We start from the raw sequence: 21,852 nt of genomic DNA on the forward strand, positions 1-21,852 counted from the left end.
TCATGAAGTAGCGCAAGTAGATTAAAGTTATTTACATTTTCCTAAACCAGAGCACAATGGAAGGAGTGTTCAGGGCTGTATTGCACCTTATAACAACACATACATTACCACAATGCATTGGACTTTCTAAAGCAGCACATTATCTGTCACTAAGACTGTGTTTCTTGTCCCGATGTGAAGCATTTGCAGCCCAGAAGTGCAATCTTTCAAAGGTTTATATAAACTCAGCATTATGTGCTAGCATCTTTAGAACAATTGTATAGCTAAATATCGATTACTGCTCTAGATCCCATCTTTGAAATTAGTGCCTTGATATAGAGCCATCAGTGAAGTCAGAGGTCAGAAGTGCATCTTCTCTGGTATTTTTTCATTTGAAAAATTAGAGCATGAAAAGAAAAAGAAAAATGGCAGGGATGGAAGGCAGAAACAAGACTGTTACTTCTACAGAAAATACACAGGGAGGTGAAACTTGCACGAAAAGGTGTTGGATAGCCTCACTCAGCTCCTCACTCAGTCTGTGTGACCACACCAGACTGAGTTAGAGATGGAATGGAATTCTTCAAGACGATCTGCCCAATGTACCTGTTTATTCAAGACCACTATGAGTGATTTTTCATATCCAGTTTTAAACTCTCTAGCTGACTGGTCATCCTAGCAGTGTATGCTGGTGCAAAGAGTTATATAGGAACATGGCAAAAGATTTGGCCTTGTGGCCTTGAAGTTCATAGCCTTCTAAGTCCCGAACCTGGGAGGCAATTTTTAGCTAAGGAGGGGGAAAAGGGACTGCATTCGCAGAAAAGCCGTAGCCTTAGCCTAGCCATTACCCACCTGCAGCTGTAGGAGCTCTACCAGCTATGGAAGAATTGGCCGTGAATTTCCCTCCATCCCCTGCTGACCCAGGCCAAGTGGGGATCTGCTGAGGATTTGGCCATGTCATGGGTGCAACAGATAACAGGTTAGTGGCAGCACAGGGTTGTGCTGCAGTAAATCTGCTTCCATTTTTTCTGCCCTTTTCTCTTCCTTATGTCCCCTCTCCCCATACAGTTTATAGCACATGCCAGCAGAGCTTGTTTAGTGAGCCTTTAAATTCAGTTTGGTCTGATCATTTCTTTGCAAACTTATTCCAGGCACTTGGCTGATGACAGTCATGAAGTGCTGACTGTGGAATGGTTTAATCTCTAACTGTAGCCCCTCCGGAACTGTTGTTTTTGGAAATTATTTTTAGTACAACAGATGACTAGGGTAGATAAAAGCCCTTTTATACAAAGGTCTCCTTTATTACACACATCTTGAATATTTGTTCTCAAATATTACATCTGATGCCAAGTCCTCTGTGACACTTTATTGCTGGTGTTCGAGAGAAATACTGCTTTAGCTGAAATCAAATGGCAGCGGAAGTGATATCTGTTGTTTACTTGAAAGATGAAAAAACCCCATTTGTCTCCAAAACAAACTGATCCATTTCCAGCTTGAGCAGGACCTTTTTATATTTTTTTGATTTTTTTGTCTCTGAAAGACAAGGAAACACAGTATATAAAAACCAATAGTAGCTTCCTTGAAGACTTCACTATCTTTCAGGTACAGAAGACTAAATACTTTTTAAATGGAATGGTTTTCATCGCTTTGGAAGAACCAGTCAACAATACAGAGTGGAGACTATACTTTCAGGAAGCCATTTTAAAGTAAATGTGCAGAAAAGTTGTCAAAGCCAGAGTCTCAGAGTAGGCAATGAATGTTATGGAGGAGAACCTAACATAAGGCTTTTTAGATATAAGTGGTCAGCCAAGAACACAGCTACAATGTGGGGCCCATTTCTAGTACTGAACTCATGACTCCAAAAGATATATTCTCTTATATATTTTGAATATGTTAAAACATAACGTACTTGGGGAGATAGTCCTTTTTTTTGAACATGTGAATAACTGCATATGCTATATGAGATGCCAAGTGACTTCTACCTGACGTATGAGCTTGTTTAATACCACTGAGATGTATGCACGATCAGCTAACTGATTTTTTAAAAATTGCTAGTAATTTTTTGATACCTTGCCTGAGCTCCTTAAGAAAGATTAATCTCTTTATAGGGAGGTATCCATTTCCTTATTCCCAGAAAATTAGACCCTTATTGAAAAACCTAATTTGGAAGAAGCCAATTATTTCTCAAACTAAAATGTTTCTATTTCAAATCTATTTTTCCTTATGTACTTTATAAATCTAGTGACACTTAGGTATAACAATATTTTTTTAAGACAAAAAGATATATTTACCATAATAAAAAAGCTGTTTGAGATCACAGCTGCTGCCTTAGTACAGAAGCAAACCAAGGAGGACTTATATGAGAGGCTATAGCTTCTACCAGTGTCAACCATCTTCCTAACTAATACAATACTTTCATACTGAAAAGTTTTTGTGCTTTTTTTTTTTTAAGTTACTTTTTCTTTATTCTAGGATCTTTTTGCTGTAGCTTACTGCACTTTGCCGTTACCATCAAGGGAACTGCCTGTCTAATAGGAGAAAACTGCACACCTTGTCAGTTTTTCCATGCATCAATATTCTACTGGCTCAGAAATTAAACATGATCACCGGATTTCTGTTTCTGAAACTCCTCTGCCTTTTGTGACCAATGTAAATATGACTAGTAAATAAATTCATGGGAAATTTATGTTAGCAAAATCATTGCAATATGGTTTTGATTCATAATGTAAAATGTTAATATTTCCAATAAAAAATAAGTGGAAAACATTTGTTGTATTTAATTTAGCATTTTGGAGTGTGTTGCAACTGCTGATACTGGTTTAAATTGACTTTCAGCTAATGACATTAGAAAACTACTTAATTCTGATTACAAAATGAGAGAGTTTACAGTCTAATGAATTTTTAATAAAGCTTCTGTGTATCATTGTATGGGCTTGTTCCTTAATGCATGAGATGGAGATAACATTCCTAATATTCCATTTGTTTCCCTATTTCAGGGAAATGGTAATAAATCATCTGAATATTTGCATTTCCACCTAACTCTGCTAAGAATAAGCTCCCTTGAACACATAGGACCAAATTCCTTCCTTAGTTAGACCTCTACATTTGAAAAATTGATGCATGACATCTTGATTTGTTCTTCGGAAAAACATGTTCATTTCCTAAATCACACACACAAAATGCCACAGAGTGCTAAATATGTAGAGTGGACTCAGATATCTCAACATTACTTGCCTTAAAGACAGGCATGTAGTTTGTTTTAGTTGACTCAATTCTTTGCATTTTCAATGAAAAGAGTTAAAATATTGCAAACAGCAATTCGTCTGTTGAGTATCTATTATCTGTACATCTGTTATATACTGCTTCTAACCCGCTGGTTACGTTTTGAACTGCACTAAAAAAAGCAGGGTATCTATTTCTAGATATTGGAAGTAACAGGGGTGAGATAATGTGATCTATGAAAAAGGAAGTAAGTAAAGCTTCATATCTTCTCCCTACTCAAGCACCCAATGGGGAAATCAGACATAATATGATGTTTTGTTTGGGACTTTTTAGAAGAGTAGTGGGAAAGGATATTTGATATTTTACTTCATTATTTCTCTCATGTCTGTTTCAGAAGGTAAAATGCTGGGACTGCTCTTGTTGAGAATGCTGACAGCCAGAAGTGTGGAAGTACGAAGCTGTACCTCTGTGACACTGTTCTGTGGGAGATGCCTATTTATTACTTGATCCTGTTGTTGTTTGTGTTATAACCACAAGAAAACCATAATGTCTGTTTAATATTTACTTAAGGAGGGCAAAGTCATAAGAAGGGGTGGCTTTGCCCTTGTTTGATGATTTCTGGGCCCTTGCATTACTATTCCAAAACCATTTTAGATGCGAATGTACTCAATGTGCAGCAAAGAAAATTAGTTAAAGGAAACATCTATATAGCTCGCGTTTCTTCCTTCTTTTTGCTATCTTGTCGTACTGAATTTCTGACTTGTCTGTGTTTCAGGATGCTGACTGAATGGTTGTGAACTCTGTTGCTTGATAACCCAGAGAATTCTGTTTGATGTTATGGAGTTACTTTTATGAAACTTTTTTTCATGTTAAGGTCAATCTAATAAAAATATCTTAGGTGTAATAGAATGATGCAAGATCTCATTTTCTGTTGCTGAGGGAATATAGTAGGAGAAAGCAATAGCTGAAGGCTGGTTTTTCCCTTATGCCTGCAGTAAAGGAGATTAGAATAATGTAGAAGTACTTAAGTCAGATATTAGTAAGAGGGCATTAGAGAAGGGTCAGAAAGGCACAAAGGAAGGTTTGGGAAGAAAACAGGAAAATTACAGAGAAACTTTCCTGGCAATGGAGATGACGATGATCCAAGATCAGAAAAAGTAAATTAAGAGTTGTTCAAATTATGTACAATAGAAAATGCAGGAGAAAATTCTTGCATAACTGACAATAACCCAGGACTCATCCCTGGGATCAGAATTATGAGAAAGCTGCAACAAGACAACATTGCAGTTGCAAAACTTCTCATACTACCATGTAAAGAATGAACATTTAAGATTTGCTGTTCATGCGTATGCTTATATTACGCACTGTTCCTCTCAAATACCCCTTGAAACCTAGTGTTAGGCCTGGATCTGGAAATCTGCCAAAAAGTGTACCAGGATCAGTTAATGGTCAGCATTAATTCTGGCTTTTGGGGTTAGATCTCCAATGAAGAGGTAACAGACAGAGCGTACATGCCTAGGAAGTGTGTCAGAGAAGACAAGTAGTGAATCCCTTCTAAAGCCTGCTGCTCACGGTATTGCAAACAGGGCTCTCAGCCATGGAGCATCCATATGGACTGGTCCTACCACCCACCAGGTAAAGATGTTCTATGCCTGCATCCACCTCAGATGAAGTCAACCAACCAGTCCTTTTGTCAAACTCATACAAAAGGAAGGGAAAACTTAGTGCAAAAGTGAACAGGAAAAAAACCCCTGTCTCCTATCTTTTATGTTGAGTAATAGTACCATTCAATCTTTCTGGAGACACCAGCACCCAAAATTTAGACAAGCATTTTAAGGAATTTCTTCTCTTATGTCTTCCCCATCCCTCAAAAGAGAAAGACAGAAAAGACAAGAGGTGGATCTGAAGTGAAAAAATACCCACTCCAGCCTTTCTGAATTGAACTGTCTGTCAGGAGGAATCAGGTCCTTGGTGTAGCAGGCTGATTGTTTCTCCAAGTCTAAAAGAGGCAGTATGCCCTCTTACCATCCAAACTGGAGTTCAACCAGATATGTGACCAGTGATTAATGTTGCTCAACTTGAACCTGAAACTGGTCAGCCTGCTGCACTATATAGCAAAACTTGTAGGTAAAGAGAATATTTTTTATTACAGGGCTGATATATTTGGTGAAAATCAGAAGATTTTCAGTGCATACTAGTCCTTCAGATTTGGAATAGAAATATCAAACTTCTAAATAGCAGCAAATCTTATAAATTCAATTTTAGAACAAAAGTGCTGAATTAAACTTGATCACGTTACTCAGAGCTAATCTGAAAATAAAGCACTGGTGGACTGGTGGGAATAAACAATAAAACAGTTGGCTCTTGTGCAACCTGGAGAGATTTTCTTTCGACTGGGAAAAATTATAACATCTTATAAAACTGATATTTCCACTGAAGTCTATGATTTTTAATGTACAGTGAGTGATGAATTTTAGTTCCCAGGCTTGTCTTTTGAACTTACTCTGTAGATCTCCCTTGAGACAACCTGGACTGAGAGGTCAAAGATAAAGTATTGTTTGTGAAAAATGTTCTTCCAACTGTGACTTGGTGTCTCTATTGTTTATTGATTATGTGGTTTTATTGCAGTGCATCATGCTTGATAGAGTTGTTCCCTTTAGTTTCTAGAAAAGCTTTTAATAAACTGGATTAAATAGATTGCATTTTGGAATGTGTATGTGGAGGATCCTGATTTTCATCCTCCAGTTTCATCAAGGTAGTTGGTGGTCCTCAACAAGATGTTTTCTGCTGATGAGCTTAACAAAGATGAGAGTTATGGAAAGGCTGGGAAAGTACAAGTTGTAATTGATCAAATGTTTTTCCATGAAGGTTTCAGTACACAGGAACAATAGGGTCCTCGTAATCTTGAATTTAAGAGTAGAAATTGATGCTGCAAAAACACTCAAGCTACTGTATCACTATGATTTCTTTTGAGGTACAGTTACTATAAAGACTGTGACAGTGCAAACTAACAAAAAAAAAATCAGTTCAAAGGTTAAGAGAGATACTTTATTTACTGTTAAAAGCATCAGAAATTTCAAGAAAACAAAACTTTTCTATCTGAGATGTAGTGATCCAAAGTTACCAGATTTGACTTTGGTGTTTAAGAGCATGGTTGCATGAGCTTTCTTGGTTTCTGTCATGTAATGTCGTATCTCTGGAATTTTAATTTTCTTACTTGCATTCAGAAACTGCATGTGAACTGCAATAAGTCATATTTATTTTATAATTAAGGTTCAGATTACTTCCTGGAGAGTCACCCATTTTCCCTTTTAATGTTTTTCCAGCAAAAAAGAGTTACATGCTGTTTATGGTGACTTTGTGCACCAAATGCAGTATTTTAGTGGGTGCTGCTACAGTGCTAAGAATTTTTTTTAACCAGAATTTATACTTTCAAATTCAAGGTAATGGCTAGTTGTGCACTCAGCATATGGTTTTCACAAAATGCTGATAAAACTCTCCTCCCACTAAAGGAAATAGGGGTGTTTCTGCAGACTTCAGCAGAAGCACACTAAGGCTAGGCAGAGGACTACAGCAGTAGATAAGGTGCTATGCCTCTTAACAGATAAGACAGAGCCACATGGCAACGCAAACCCATTCTCACTTGCAGAATTACTGGATAAATTAGGCTTGTGGTTATAAAAATACTGCTCTCAGGGGATGATCTAGCACAGGTGAAGTCAAGTTGTTGATATAAGCAGGACTGAATCCTCATTACATGAGAAGCCATGAACGCAGTCCATGTTTTTCACCCAACAGCTGTTCTGTGTCTTAGAACAATGATGTCATTTTCTTCCTCAAGTAGCTGTAAGTAAAAATTAGAATACCAGCGAAAACAAGTGCTATTACTGTTGTCAGTGTGGTTGTAAAGCTGTAAAGCTTGTCAGAGAAGGGATGAGCTAGTAAAACTGCATGTAGGCATCGAGAGCCGTACCGGCATTCCACAATAAACACTGAGAATGGCAGTGGTTGTATAGAAATACAGACTTAGAAGAGAGGCACTGTTTTAGTCAATAAACTCTATTTGCTGTTCTGTGTCCTATGAAAAACTGAAAATAATTTAGTGAGTCTACACCCAGAGCTCTTATCCTTTTCTTTGGCTCTTCTAGAAATCTCTGTAGCTGCTCAGGCAGTACTAAACACAAAAACACTCTTGTCTGTAAGAACTGCCTGGACAAGGAGCTGTTGAGAACTCTCTGGTTCATGCTTTCTTTGGCCAATTGCACTCCTTGTACTTTTTCCTAAATAAATTAGGTCTGCTGCTGCTGCTTTTCCTTTTTCTCCCCCTTCTTTCCCTCTTCCTTCTTCCTGTGCTGTGGAGTCAAACCCACCTTCTGTTGGCAACTACTATTCCTGACTCACTTCAGTTTAAAAGAGTTGCCTTTTTTACTACTAGTGAGCAGAAAAAGACCTCTGTATTTCTCAGGGTCTGTGTTCCCTTTATAATATGATCTCATATTAATAATACATGTAGGGCTTATTTAAAATATCAACTCATCTACTGGAAAAAGAAAGCAGCAGCTCCAAACAGTTCCCCAGCTGAAACTGGGAATTAAACTACAGCAATAAACTGCATGAAAATAATTCTCACAGGTCAAAGGGGGTATTCACAAGGCAGAAGCTAATCAGGCCTCAGTATCATAACAGAGACACTAATTGACTGATTTTCAGTGTCGCTGGGCACCTCCACCTCCTACTGAAGTGTACATTACTGGCCAAGCAACAACATAGTAAGAATACATAGGGTAGTTTTCCTTTAGGTTGTGGAATGCAAAGAAAAAATGTACAGTAGCAAATAACACTAGCAGAAATAGTTTATTACCAATGTACTCCGAGTTTGCCATTTTGTTTTAATTCCCATTTGTAAAAGTGTTTAAAATTCATAATGTTTAATGACCAAGACTCTTTGTTGGTACAGTAGGCTCAGTAAAACAATGCTGAAATTAAAGCTCAAACCAATGCAATGTGAGTTATAAGTCATATATGAGAAAATGCAACCAACGCAGCTCAGATTTTGAGAATGCCCTGTGATAAGCTGCATAAAAATTTCCATGGAAACACAGGCAGTTGGCCTTTTAACAAGTAATCCGTATGTTGAAATATCAGCATGTGATATTTTTTTTTTTAAATGGACAAATGAATGAAAATTATGCTCAGTTTGTGTATAATAAAATAGAATTGGCCTTGATTCCACAAACAAATAATTTGCTGCAAATCATCTGGATTTCCTTCTGTACTATAAAACTCTAATCATTTTCCCAGTGATTTCAATGAAGCATTAGTTCAGAAATTTTTCATTTTCATGTCCTTTTGCAGTGATAGATATTGAAATAGAAATATTTACCATTGTTTTATTTTAATTAAAAACTAACATACAATGTTTTTATTACTTATGCAGCAAAGTCTGGCTTAGTTTGTTGGATACCTTTAAATATAAATATATTTCAAAGCAAATGAAAAGCAATATTCAGTCCAATTACAGTATTTAAACAGTTTTACTGTTGGAATTATAATAACAAAACTAAGAAGTTGTTAAACCTACAATTCTGATGTACACTGTATTAAACTACAGAGACCTGAATGATGCCAAAAGTAAGCTGCAAACATGAAGAACATCAGCTACTTTTTAAACCCTCCCACCTGCCTCTTGGTTTGTGACAATGTATTTGTGCTCTATCTGGATGTGCAAAAATTTTCTGCATTTATGTAAACAATTTTACTTTGCTAATGTTAATTCTAGGGAAGGGCGAAACACATAAGGGCGAAACACATTAAACCAGTAATTATCTTTATTAAGCAGTTTTAGAAATTCTGGAAAGGGAAGGGAAGGGAAGGAAAGGGAAAAGGCAAAAGGGAAAAAAAGGGAAAAGGCAAAAGGGGAAAAAAGGGAAAAGGGAAAGTAATAGTAATTTTACACTCCAATCTAACCATTGGTCATACTTCACTACATGTAGAATCATTTTACAGTTTCATTCAAGATTATATCTGAACAGATACATTTGCAGAGTATTTGCTTTTGGTACTCCTCAATGTAAAAATCATAGAGAATTAAGAGGCTTTACATTCCATTGAATCTACATGCTGCATAACACTGAAATCTTACAAACAGGGGAAGAAACTAAAGGTATTAGCAAGGGAGAGCTACACCTGATTAATTCATTCTATGAGGGAGCTTATAACACTCTTCCGAAACACTGCAAAATCACATATATCACCTTTGCAAAAAAATGCTGCCTCTTCTTCCCACACAGAGAGCTGGGGATGGCTCAGAAGTGAATGTAGCCTGGCTTCGTCCCTTCTGTGCTGCAGAATTTACTGGAATTTCTCTGCAGTCTTCTTGCAGCTTCTCCCATCCAAGGGCATAAGAGGGCTGCAGAGAAACTATCCATTCCTATATGCTAGATAGCAAAATTGCTCTCAGTGTTTATTTATTGTGATAATTTTGTGAGCAGAGGCTATGAATCTGGTTAGAAAGAATGTGAATAAAACACAGATGTCTGTTGAAAGACAAACGTATCAAACAACCTTCTGTGAAGACGACTTGAAGGTAACATTCTTCTGAATAAAGTACTTATGAGTAAAAATATACATTGCTTACCATATTCCATATGCAGAGGATAGAAATGTAAAAGAACTGAGGTTTTTCATAGTGCAAACTCCACTACAGTTACTTCTAATTCAAAAAGTTGTGTATTACAACCTACCACTTTGTGGCTAAAAATTCCTTAGAATGATGCCAAATAGCATTCATTTTCAACAAGATGTCAGAATATATTAGGAAGTCAAAAGGAAATATCTTATTTTAGTATCAGCACAATAAATAATGCACAAAAAGAGCTAAAGTTTATGAAGTTAGCATTCTTGTTTTGGGTGCTTTTATTTTTAAATGTCTGAAAATATAGTCTGGTATAAAGCAAGAAAAGTCATCTGGGGGACAAACATTACCTGTTTCACCCTAGTTACAGCCCTGAGGTGGACATATGTAACACATACTTAGGCAAGTAAGCCCAATAACCCACAGGTTTGTTTAAACATGTAAGTACTCACATGAGCCGTAAGGTGTAGGACAGGATGTTTTGTTTCTTCTTTAAAACTGTAGAGTTCAGTGTATTCCAAATGTATTCTGGTTATGGAACAAAATCAGATTTTCAGAACTTTGCTACCCAGTTTAAAGATGTTTTTCAAGCTGAAATACAAAACATTAGCTTTCTGTCTTTTTAGGAGACAGCATTGCTTTGAATGGGGTTTTTTTATGGTAAAACAGAATAAATTGTGATTTCTCTACCTAAGTTCAGAACCTTCTCCTATTATTTTCCTTCAAGCTTAATTTTTAATTTAAGTTTATCACACATGATTAACACACAACAAGGAATAATTGCTTAATCTCTTTTGAAGAGAACATATTAGAAAAGAAGTTGGCTGAAGCCATCCAGAACTGGCTTTATGAGTTAATTGTAGGAGAGACCACTCTAAGGGTTCCAGAGGGACTATTTGGGTTTTGTCTGCTAATAGTGATGTTATTGTTCTGCAGATCCTGCTCTACAAGGGAATGAGAAAATGAAGCTGAGAGCATCTTAGCTTTGATCATTTTTCTCTTCCCCACCTACATCTCTGGACTTTGGAGGCAGGGCAATCCACTGAATAAAAAGAGAGGTAGCCTGTAGGAACAGCCTTCCCCTCACCTTACCAGTGCCAGTTTTCAACATATCTCAGGCAGAAGATGGGCAGGACTTGCACTCTACAAACCAGAGCAGACTTCGCCCTTTCTCCTTACCTTACAGTCTATGCCCTTCTAATCCTGAAGGTGGGTGCTGTAACTCCACCATTTTCATTCCCAGCAGAAGAAAACACTTTAGGGTACCTATTCTCTTAATTAGTGTATAGCCTTCAGCAAAGCTCTGAGTAGTAAAATTTCATGCATTTTCACAGAAAACATGAACAATTACTGTAAATTAACATAATGTAACACCTCCACGACCAAAATGTTACATATACAAAAAAGGTGTTTTGAAGAAGCTCTCAGTACTATACAATATGTTCAGTGTAACTGAAGCAGAAAGAGCTACTTGACCTCCCATTATTGCCTTTAAGTTACCAATAGAATTGGCTTGGCCAGCTTGCCTTACTGAACAAGTAACCTGAAAAATGTTTCAGGTCTGATGTGTAATCTTTTTTGTAACCGAGACATTCAGTGTGATACTGACAAAAAGTGCACTGACCTTACACAACTTGGCCAAGTGGATAATTTTTTGGACTGTCTTGGCTTACTGGACAGTAAACCAGGAGCAAATGGCTTTGCAAGGAAATCTCTATAAAAAGACCAGAAACAGTCTAATACAAATAAATCATACTATTGAAATTGAACTGATACCTGTTTATTAATTCTGGCAATGACTGATCAGTACAGTTTTGTAGAAGACTAATTTCTATTTAATATCTTCATTTCAGTAAAAACTTCAAAGCAACATAATTTTTCCTGAAGAAAATAAAAATGTAATATCTTATGGTTTGCTTTAATCTAAATCAGGATATATTTATTTTTCCAGTGGTTGAATGAAAATTTTGCAGATGATGCCTGCATTAAAACTGCAGTAGTTTGAAGATAATCCAGGTCAGGAGCCTTGTAACTTTGTGCACCCTTATCATCAAGCAGGCTCCAAGAACACCACTTTTCTTTGTCTAACTTTCTTGGGAAGTTCAACCCAAACATACTTTTAGCCCTCACTCCTTACAGGATCCAGCCTCTCTAAAATACAACACTTAGTGTCCAACAGATAGTTTTTTGTCCCAGAAAGAAAGCAAAAGCAGCTTTCCATTATATATTTCTGCTTATTTCATAGAAAAGTTGTCTGAGCAGAAAAACATCCAGTTTCCATTCTATCTGCCTTTAGCCAAGCAGAGTTCAAAATAAATCTTCTGCATTTGAGATTTCTCAAAAATACCGGCTTTCTGCAGCTCAGACCAGGAGGGAAATGGAAAATTGGAACATGACTTTCTCAGTATTTCTTGTGAACATAGTTCCACTGTACAGAAGAGAGATTTTGGGTACAGACAGCATATACAAGCAGGACCATAGCTTTTAACTGAATGATCTGTGTTCTGATACCTGCTCCTGGGAACTTTCTCTTATTATTTTAAAAAACCATCAGATACTATGTCATGCTATATCATCACAGTATATAGCACATATTAATTGATTTATTTTTCTAAAAATTCTGTGTAGAGATACCATTGCTATCTTGTTTTCACAGAAGGGTAACTGAAGCTAATTTAAAAAAAAAAAAAAACAAACAGCAAAAAAAACCAAACCACACAAAATGACCAAAAAACCTTTCACTAATTTAGAGCACTTGGTTTATGATATAATCAGCCAGATTCTTCAATATGGTTAAGGTCTCCTGTATCAAGGTGTCACATCTGGCACTTAAATAATGAAGAACACACAAATGCTGAGAAAGAATATGTTATTATCATGTCATTGTACACAGCATCATAAAGGCAAGGTACTCAGTTAAAGTTTCAGTTTAGTTTTTGAAAATCCAGTTTGAGGAAAAAGTCGAAGCATGTTGCATGTGACTTCCCAGCAAAATTTTTAGGAACTTTGCCCTCAATATCAACAAAACCAAAATGTCACTGATTTTTCTGAGGATGAGATCTATAGGTCTACTTATGAAACATCATGACATGTAGAACTATTTTAAATGCAGAGTAGACCGGCTGTGAGATTGCCACTATTTTCCTGTGAAAAAGATCTCACCGAAATCTAGAAAAATTCCTTTAGATTTCATCAGTTGTTTATGTGACACACTGTCCCTCTTCATCCACACTGCAGAAAGAATTAAGATTGTATCATGAGTAATAGACAGTCTTTAAAGTAAGCTTGAATGTCAAAGTTAATTGGTATTTTTTTTTAACTGAAGTTGATACAAATTATTATTTTTTCCAGCACAGAATACATTACAAATAACTCTAGTCTCTAGGCAAATATTTCTTACATATCAGAAACAGATAGTTTCCTGAAGAAATTCCCCTTAATTTTTGTAAGACGATATGTGCAGTACCCTCAACCTAACCTCTTCTTTTCAGCTTGGCTTTGTCAGAAAGAATTATTGACATTCTTGGAGACTGGCAATATTCACAGAATATACAGTAGTGTTTACTTTAAAAAATGAAACTGTTCAATCAAAGAAGGTAGACAGCTAGGACTTTCATCTAAGCCAAAGTCATCTCAATGGGAACTTTCCTGCAGTGCAATGCTCCATATTCTAAATTGTTACCATGCTGTGCCTGTCTTCTTATTTTTAGGTAACAGATGCAGCTCATTGCTTGGAATACAATTTACGGATTTTTATAATAGAGGTATGAATTATTAATCTGCCTTTCAGTTGTAACTTTTTGTGTATTGTAGCTTAGTAAATAATGATCAGGAAGAAATCAACAAGCACGCTATGGTATGTTTCCTAAAATCAAACAGGTATGAGAACAGAATGAACAGAGACAGTGCACAGACAGAGTGTAGGCTTAGTGACCACAGTAAAAATATGTATTTGCTGCCTCTTAGGAGCAAAGTGTTTTGCTGAAAAAAATATATATTCATTCTGAAAACCTTCAATATCTCTAGAAGAGTCAGCATCATTCAAGCAGTGTGTTACACAGTTCTTATGCAGTCTTTCATGTAAATAAAATTGAAACCATGCCCTTATAACCATTTGAACAGACTTGATTGTGAAATATTTTAAATTCTATATAATTTATATACATATATGTGGCCTTCCAAAGATAAAAACATGCAAATTTTGAAGAACTTCAAATGAATTTTGCATTTTTTTTCAGTCAAAATCATTTTTATGGAACATCACATGCTATCATTATTGTTTATTTTTCTGAACTGATAAAAAAATTACCAACTTAAGACCCTTTCCAAGTTCCAGTTGAAATAAACACGAAGCTTCACATTAACTTGAACAGGTTTTGACTCAAGCCTTGAGAAAGTAAAAGGAGATTCCAAATGTTACTAAAATTTTTATCATGAACTTCTGTAAATTGGAATTGTGCTAATTTATCAGTATTACCTAAATTTTGTTAGATAGGTTTGTTGGAAACTCTGGAAGACTGAAGTTTCTTAGCATTACACATGCATGCGCATATGCATGCACATGTGCAAATGCTGAAGTCTGTTGATGCAGGAACACCATAAGAGGAAGAACTCCTTCCTAATGTGAAGTCATTAATAATATGTCATTAAAGATATTCTGAAAATGAAAAAAGAAATCAAGCCCTAAACATAATTTAAAAAAAAAACCACCTTGGAATATATGAGAAAGAAATATAGCTGGAATTGTTTGATGCCACAGGTCAATTACAAAAACAAGGAGATGAAAGAAACATAGACTACTCAGAGATTTTCTCTAAGCATCTTAGGCTTTACTATAAAATAAACATAGTTGGCTATATTTTTTATCTAACAATTTTAACTAATTGTGCTGGTTTTGGCTAGGATAGAGTTAATTTTCTTCACAGTAGCTGGTATGGAGCTATGTTTTGGATTTGTGCTGAAAACAGTGTTGATAATACTGAGATTTTTCATTACTGCTGAGCAGTGCTTACACAGAGCCAAGGCCTTTTCTGCTGCTCACCCCGCACCACCAGCGAGTAGGTGCACAAGAAGTTGGGAGGGGACACAGCTGGGACAGCTGACCCCAACTGACCAAAGGGATATTCCAGACCATATGACATCATGCTCAGCATATAAAGCTAGGGGAAGAAGGTGGAAGGGGAGGACATTCGGAGTGATGGCATTTGTCTTCCCAAGTAACCCTTCCACATCATGGAGCCCTGCTTTCCAGGAGGTGGCTGAACACCTGCCTGCTGATGGGAAGTAGTGAATGAATTCCTTGTTTTCCTTTGCTTCCGTGCGTGCCTTTTGCTTTCCCTATTAAACTGTTTTTATCTCAGTCCACGAGTTTTCTCACTTTTCCTCTTCTGATTCACTCCCCCATCCCACCGGGGGTGAAGAGAGCGAGTGGCTGTGTGGGGCTTAGTTGCTAGCTGGGGTTAAACCACTACACTAAAATAGCTTAAGTCTGATGTTTACTTTCCATTCCACACCACTTCAGACTCCAGAATTCACCATGGTGTTATTTTGTCATTTGAAATACATTTTCTATTTTCCTTTAATCTACTCCATTGTCTGTAATGGTTAAGATCAAAATAACAAACAAATAAAAATTTTAATTGACCTCACTGTGAATGGAAGCAAAGTACTTGTCCCACTAGTTTAATTGTTGAGCAGATAATCAGTATTTTTTATAGTCTATAGAATTCTATAACCTCCTTTAATAATGTCTTAGCGCATAGTAACATTATCATTTTGTGGTATTTTTATAGACTGTGATATTAACATAGGCTGATACGTAATGCATCTTTTGTGCAATTAAATGAGCACACCTCAGCTCTAAAACATGGTGCTTTAACTTTAGTAGACAACATTTATATAGACGTCATGGTCAAAATTTTAAAACATTGACCACTAGGCTCAATTTTATGCTGGTTTCTGATAGAGACTAGCTGGTGACCAATGAATTAATTTCCACTTCTGCTGTACGCCTAACACCATATGGGAATCAAAATCATTATGAAATTAGCAAAATGAAAATTGGTGCATTCAACTACTGAGTCTATTGAGCCAGGTTTTCAGTAGGTATGGAAAAAGTTTATAAACCCAAGGTTTCCACACCAATAGGACAAGAATAATCCTGGTGACCAGATATCATGACAGAATAATATTCAACTATATATTTATAAATTAAGGCTTTTTTTGTTCTTTTTTTGTGAATGAGCCAGAAAATATTTGGTATTTAAAGAACATAAGCTCATCTGTATCCCAATAGGAAATGAATACTTGCTCTTAGAATTCTGTCTTCAGGCAAGGATCTTTCAAAGCTGTTTTGCATTTTATTCTTTTCACACCAAATGCATCTGATAATCTTTTCTATTATTTGGGGTTAGGAGTGCTTGAATACTCCCAGTTTAGAATTCAGATGTGCATGCTTGAGTTTGGGTAGAAAGTTTGTATACAATCCCCTCAGGGTGTTTGTATGAATTTCAGTGTGTTAGATAGGTTCAGAGAGAGTTATGGATTTTCTGCATGACACTTTCCTACTTCCCCTTGCAAATCTTTACCAGCAAATTTGATACCCTCATTAAGCACTAACAGCAAATTGTGGATATAGAAGGAACTAACTGAATTTAATGATCATGGCAAAAGTCTACTGAAAGCCTTGAAATCTGTTTCTTCTGTACTTGGTATTTTCTCAAGTTGGCATTAGCTTAAGGTTTGCTCGCAGTAGAGGATGGTCCCAGCTTCTTCAACAGTTACAGATCTGCGAAGCATAGCAGCACTCTGCCCTCACCAATTTCCTTTGGCAGATTGTACCACATGCTTTGTCATAAATTGCATGAAGTCTAGGCAGAGCTGCTCATTTCAGCTCTCTGTACTGGAAGATTGTCTTTGTGTAAGAGCAATCCACAATCACCACTTGGATATTCAGCTGGCCACTGTCTGAAGTTTGTTTTGTAGCCATGAAGTGCTATAAAATAGATTTATGAATAATAATAACTCACAGAACTTCCCTGATTATTTACAAACAGGCATTGCTTTCACACAGATACCACAAGCAGTCTGAGACCCTGAGTAAAAGAAAGATGCCAGACTGTCCTTTATGCCATGGAACTAGTTCTTCGGTGGGCTGTTGAGAATCTGGTCAGCAATGCCCTTATGCTAAGGTTTCAATTTAGAGCTGCCTTCATTTAAAAATCACAGCAAGCAGCAGCAGCAATGCAGACTTCCTTCTGATAAACCATCACCTTCATAAGCTCACTAAAATATGCTGCAAACACGGCAGTGCCTTTTTCTTTTTTTTTGTTTTTCCTGGGTCATTATGTTTCAATGAAGTTTAGTACTTGGATGAAACATAGGAATTCCTAAGCACATGAAAGAACCCTAAGACCTTTCTAATAAAAATCTAATAGTTACTTTCATCTCAGAAAAAGAGCTCTACAATTTACCTATTGATCTACCAGCACTAACAAGAAAAAAAAAAAAAAAAAAAAGTTTTTTTCCTCAATAATCTCCTCACTCTTAGCCTCATCAAGATTCCCTGCAAGATTTTGGGACTTTGCACAGGGATATGACAATAGTAGTTCCACAACTAGATATTTCATTAAAAATATACATGAAATATAAACAAATACTGCATTAAAAGCTATACTGAAAAAGGTATAAAATGGTGCGGAGAAGCTTCTAATTACTAATACCTTCAACAGACTGCAGATAGAAAGAACAGCAGCCTCTGTTCATGATGCATAGCTGCTCTGTTCCTTCCCTTTCCTCTGAGAAAAACTTAGCTCTCAGAATGAATATACCAGGCAACCAAGTACCTACCAAATATTGCTTTTTTAGACCAGCTTTTTTCCTTTCTTAATTGTCCACAATATTTCACCTATCAATACCCTGAATTTCCTCAGAGATAAAAAGAAACAATCTAGACAGTATCCTCCCCCCACAGTAAAAATAGTAACCGCACTATGCCGTTAGAGCAACCAAAGCCCTATTTATTCATTTCACACTTGGTTTCTGGAGGAGACTGGTTTGTTTCTGTCCCTGGAGGATGCGCCTGGTATGAGGTTTGAAACGTCAGGGATAATTAAGACAAACTGTCCTTTTTTACCCCAACAAAGGAAATATATCTCTTAAAATAACTCCCTACTGAAATCTCTGAACAAAAAACAGCCCAGCACTGTTGAGGTAGCTTACAACGCTAAATCAATTGTCAGCATTAGCAAGGCTCTGAACTGGAGCATCTTACAGTTTCATTGCAATCCAGCAGCTACCGTGCTACCAGCAGGTACAAGTACAGATAGAATGCTGAATAGTCAGATATGAAAGCACTGATACGGGGATCAAATATGAAGACATACAGCAAAGATGTTTATGTCTCAGAAACTGAAAGTATAATTACTGTAAGGCCAAAGTTTAGAGCTCAGAGGCATTCAGTATCATTTCTCATTCAGCGATTTTAGTGTCAGTAGTCTTTAAGCAGTGTTGGAGTTCATGTCCACTTAAGAATTGTGCAAATTAATGTCTTCTGTACAGCCGGTTCCCCACTGCACTGTAAAAACATCTTTAAGAAACACTGAGCAAAATTGTCTGCCAAAGTGAACTGGTATCAGACCTTGGCTTCATGTCTGTCCATCAAGTTTTAAGACAGGAAGACAACAATTATCCTTATATAGTTGCTTATTAATCCATCTTCAGGACACTGAACGAGCTCAAACATCTAACATTTTTTTAAAAGGTTCCCATCACAGTGGGTTGTTACATTGGCTTCAATATGGCAATGCTCAGTTCTCCAGCGATAATAAATAGATCTTGGATTCCAGGTTTTGTAGTCTTCTTGGAATTACCAATACAATGTTAATACCCTTACAAAGCTTTCAACAGTACAAACAATATTTGCCTCTAGTTTTGTGGATATTTTCTTTAATTCTTAAACATTTTCTTGAACCAATATGTTTTGTAGTTTACTTTTTTTTTTTTAATGTTTTAAACTTTTTTTTATAATTATCACAGTGAACAGTTTTTCTTGCTCTGACACCTTTTATTTTGGACTAATGCTACTTAGCCTGAATAAGACATAAGGATACATTGATAATGAAGACACAGTGTTTTGTAAAAACAGTTTTTCTGTGATGGAATGAAATTTTTAATAACATGAAAAACAGATTAAAAAGTTAGAATAACAAGTCTGATTTGCAGTTCTTCTTGTGAGAAATATGACAGAATAGCATGCAATAAAATCATACACAGGATGTTAAAACCTGTGATTATTACATGAACAGTAGAATTTGTTCATATTTTTAGGACATCAGTGTTACCAGACCACTTCCATGCAAAATGCATGAAAACTGCATGGAAACTTCTATTAAACTGTTACGGTGAAACCATGCTAACATATTTCGTAATGGTGCTGGCATAAAGGACTGTAAGAAAGGTATTCATAATGAACTTGGTCTCCGTTGAATGCTTCCTTCCTGCAACTTCAGTTGCAGTGTAATCCACGGTGCCAATGTGGGTGATGAAGCTCCCTCTGAGATGGAGAGACTCAGGGGTCTTAGAATAGGAATCACAATAGTAATGGCACTGTGTTTAGGAACTCACCTAAGCAAGCTGATAGGAAAATGTTGAAAAGAGGTCCAGACCCTCTTCAGTTGTCCCTTTACTTTCTTTAAAATACAGGGGTTTTGGCCAGGAAAGTGGTGGTGCTGTCTCTTCCCCACCTTTTTTGATTGTACATTAGCTCTCCTAAGATGAGAGGACCAGGGTTCAGTAAATTTTTCTAATGTCATTTAGGAAACCAGACAGTCACATGAAAGCAGAACTTCTGAATTCCTTTTTTTTTGTTTCAAGAGTCTCATATATCCCCTGAAACCATACACTGAAATACGTAAATAATCTTTGGAGCTGGAACTGGAATGACCATGCCCTTCCTAAGAGATAAGAGACACTAATTCTTATGCCATCTTTTCACCCCACATGAGTCTTCAAATATTCCATGGAAAGCAGAAACACTTCAGTATGAAGATTTTGAGATGTCCCCTACCCTGCACACCTTAGAATAGCCTACATTTATAAGGTGGGTGATATCCTTGTATTTCTTTCAAGTGGGGAGGAAAGGTGGTGAAGAGAGCTGATCCTGCCTCTTCACATCCTGTCAGGCTGCTTTACTCTTGCCTTTATAGAAGAAATGGGACACTACCACCACTGTTATTCTTTCCTTCAGCAGTTGTGTTTTGAGAAAAAGAAGGGATCTGTTTATCTGACAGTTCTCTCAGGACAGACATGCTCTGAGGATACCAGGTGGAACAGGCTCCTTCTCTGGCAAACACCCAAATTGTGAATCCTAGTGAAATGTAGACGTGTGCTCAATATTGAACTGTTCAATTATGTCAAGTCTTAGGCACTTCAGGGCTTCTCATAAAATAGAATTGTAGGACATGAAACACTTGAAGGTCTAACATAGACATGTCTTGGGACATTAAATCCCTGCAGTGGAATGGCAGCTGAATAAGAGTTTTGAGGCTTTTTGGCATTTAAAAGAGTCACATGAAGTGTCTCAGTCTGTCAGTGGATTTTGCCCCCAGTAGCTTTCTGCTTGATGTCTCCAATCCTAAAACTATAGCCTTGCAACAGTTGCTGGCATCACAACAGTTTGTTGGAAGCTAAAGACTGCAAAGCGTATTAGTACCATGGTAGCAAGGATTACCTTAGGTAAAGGAACAGTGACAGGATCTGAAACTATCTTAAGTGCCTTTAGGACTCTTCAGGCTTCATAGTATTTACCTACTTTCCTCATCAGAAGCACTTCCAAGTCATGTCATGTTTAAGAAATTAAAACCTTGACAGCTCTACTAATTCATATTAATGCTTCCCCTTGAAATATGTACAATGCCATTAGTAGACATGGTAGCACACCCACGCATACTGCTGTAGCTGTTCTAGGATGGGTTAGATATCACTGAGCGGTGTGGGGGTGGGAAAAGAGGAAAAAGCACATTAAATTTACAAGTGTTTCTTTCATGTCTGTCCATACTCATTTTTGTGTGTGTAAGCATCTACAAATGGTGCTGGAAAGAGGAATAATCTGGAATCTGACTCTGCATGAAGAATAGCAACACTCATCTAAGATGTAAAGTCTGGCTTTAGTGCTCATGTCAGCATTAGCAATAAATAACTTTTTCAGCAATATGAAGAAGGAAAGCATTAGCACAGTCCTGGGAATCGTAAGCTGTGGAACCATGACAAGGTCTTTCCCCCTGCCTGCTGAATACAGCACATAGTTGCCAGCTCTGAGTAGAAATATTTAAAAAAATAACAAAAAAAAAAGGCAAGAAAAAGTTGGTTATGCAGAAACACCTTTACAGAAGAAAATCATTTATGATGTTGCCTTACATAGAGAAATGCCTGATTCCAAAACACAAGAGCTAGTGAACAAATAGCATCTTTGTACCAGATACTTACAAGCAGTAGCTAAAAACATCAGCCAGCCTGTACCGGTACTGGTAGAGAGAATACTAATAATGGTCTGGTGTGTCATCCTCAGGTCATTTGATGATTCAAGGCGGGGGGGGGGGGGGGGGGGGGAGGTGATGGCATTAGCCAAGGAAATCAATTAATCTGTCTGCTGGAAAAAGAAATTGAAACAACAAAGCTGACAAGGTTTAGGCTTGTACTACAGTGAGGGTGATTGGGAGGAATTAAGAGAACTAGCCATATACAAAAAAATGTCTGATATTCAGGCTATATAACTGGCCACAGATTTAAGGACAGAATTGTTCATTTCTAACAGAGAAAGGAAAAAACAATGGTAAAAGAAAGGACTAATTGATACATGACTGTATTCAGAATGGCCACAATCCAAGTACTGGGCATATAACATTGCTCTTCAAAGAGCACAGCAGGAAGAAAATAGTGATTCAGATGGAGAGATGTCCCTGCGGGGAAGCCAGCAATTCTTTGAACTTGTCAAACTTACCTTGCAAGCTCCAGAAGGATTC

This window comes from Aquila chrysaetos, chromosome 1, assembly GCF_900496995.4.
Source record: "Aquila chrysaetos chrysaetos chromosome 1, bAquChr1.4, whole genome shotgun sequence".
Classification (NCBI taxonomy): domain Eukaryota; kingdom Metazoa; phylum Chordata; class Aves; order Accipitriformes; family Accipitridae; genus Aquila; species Aquila chrysaetos.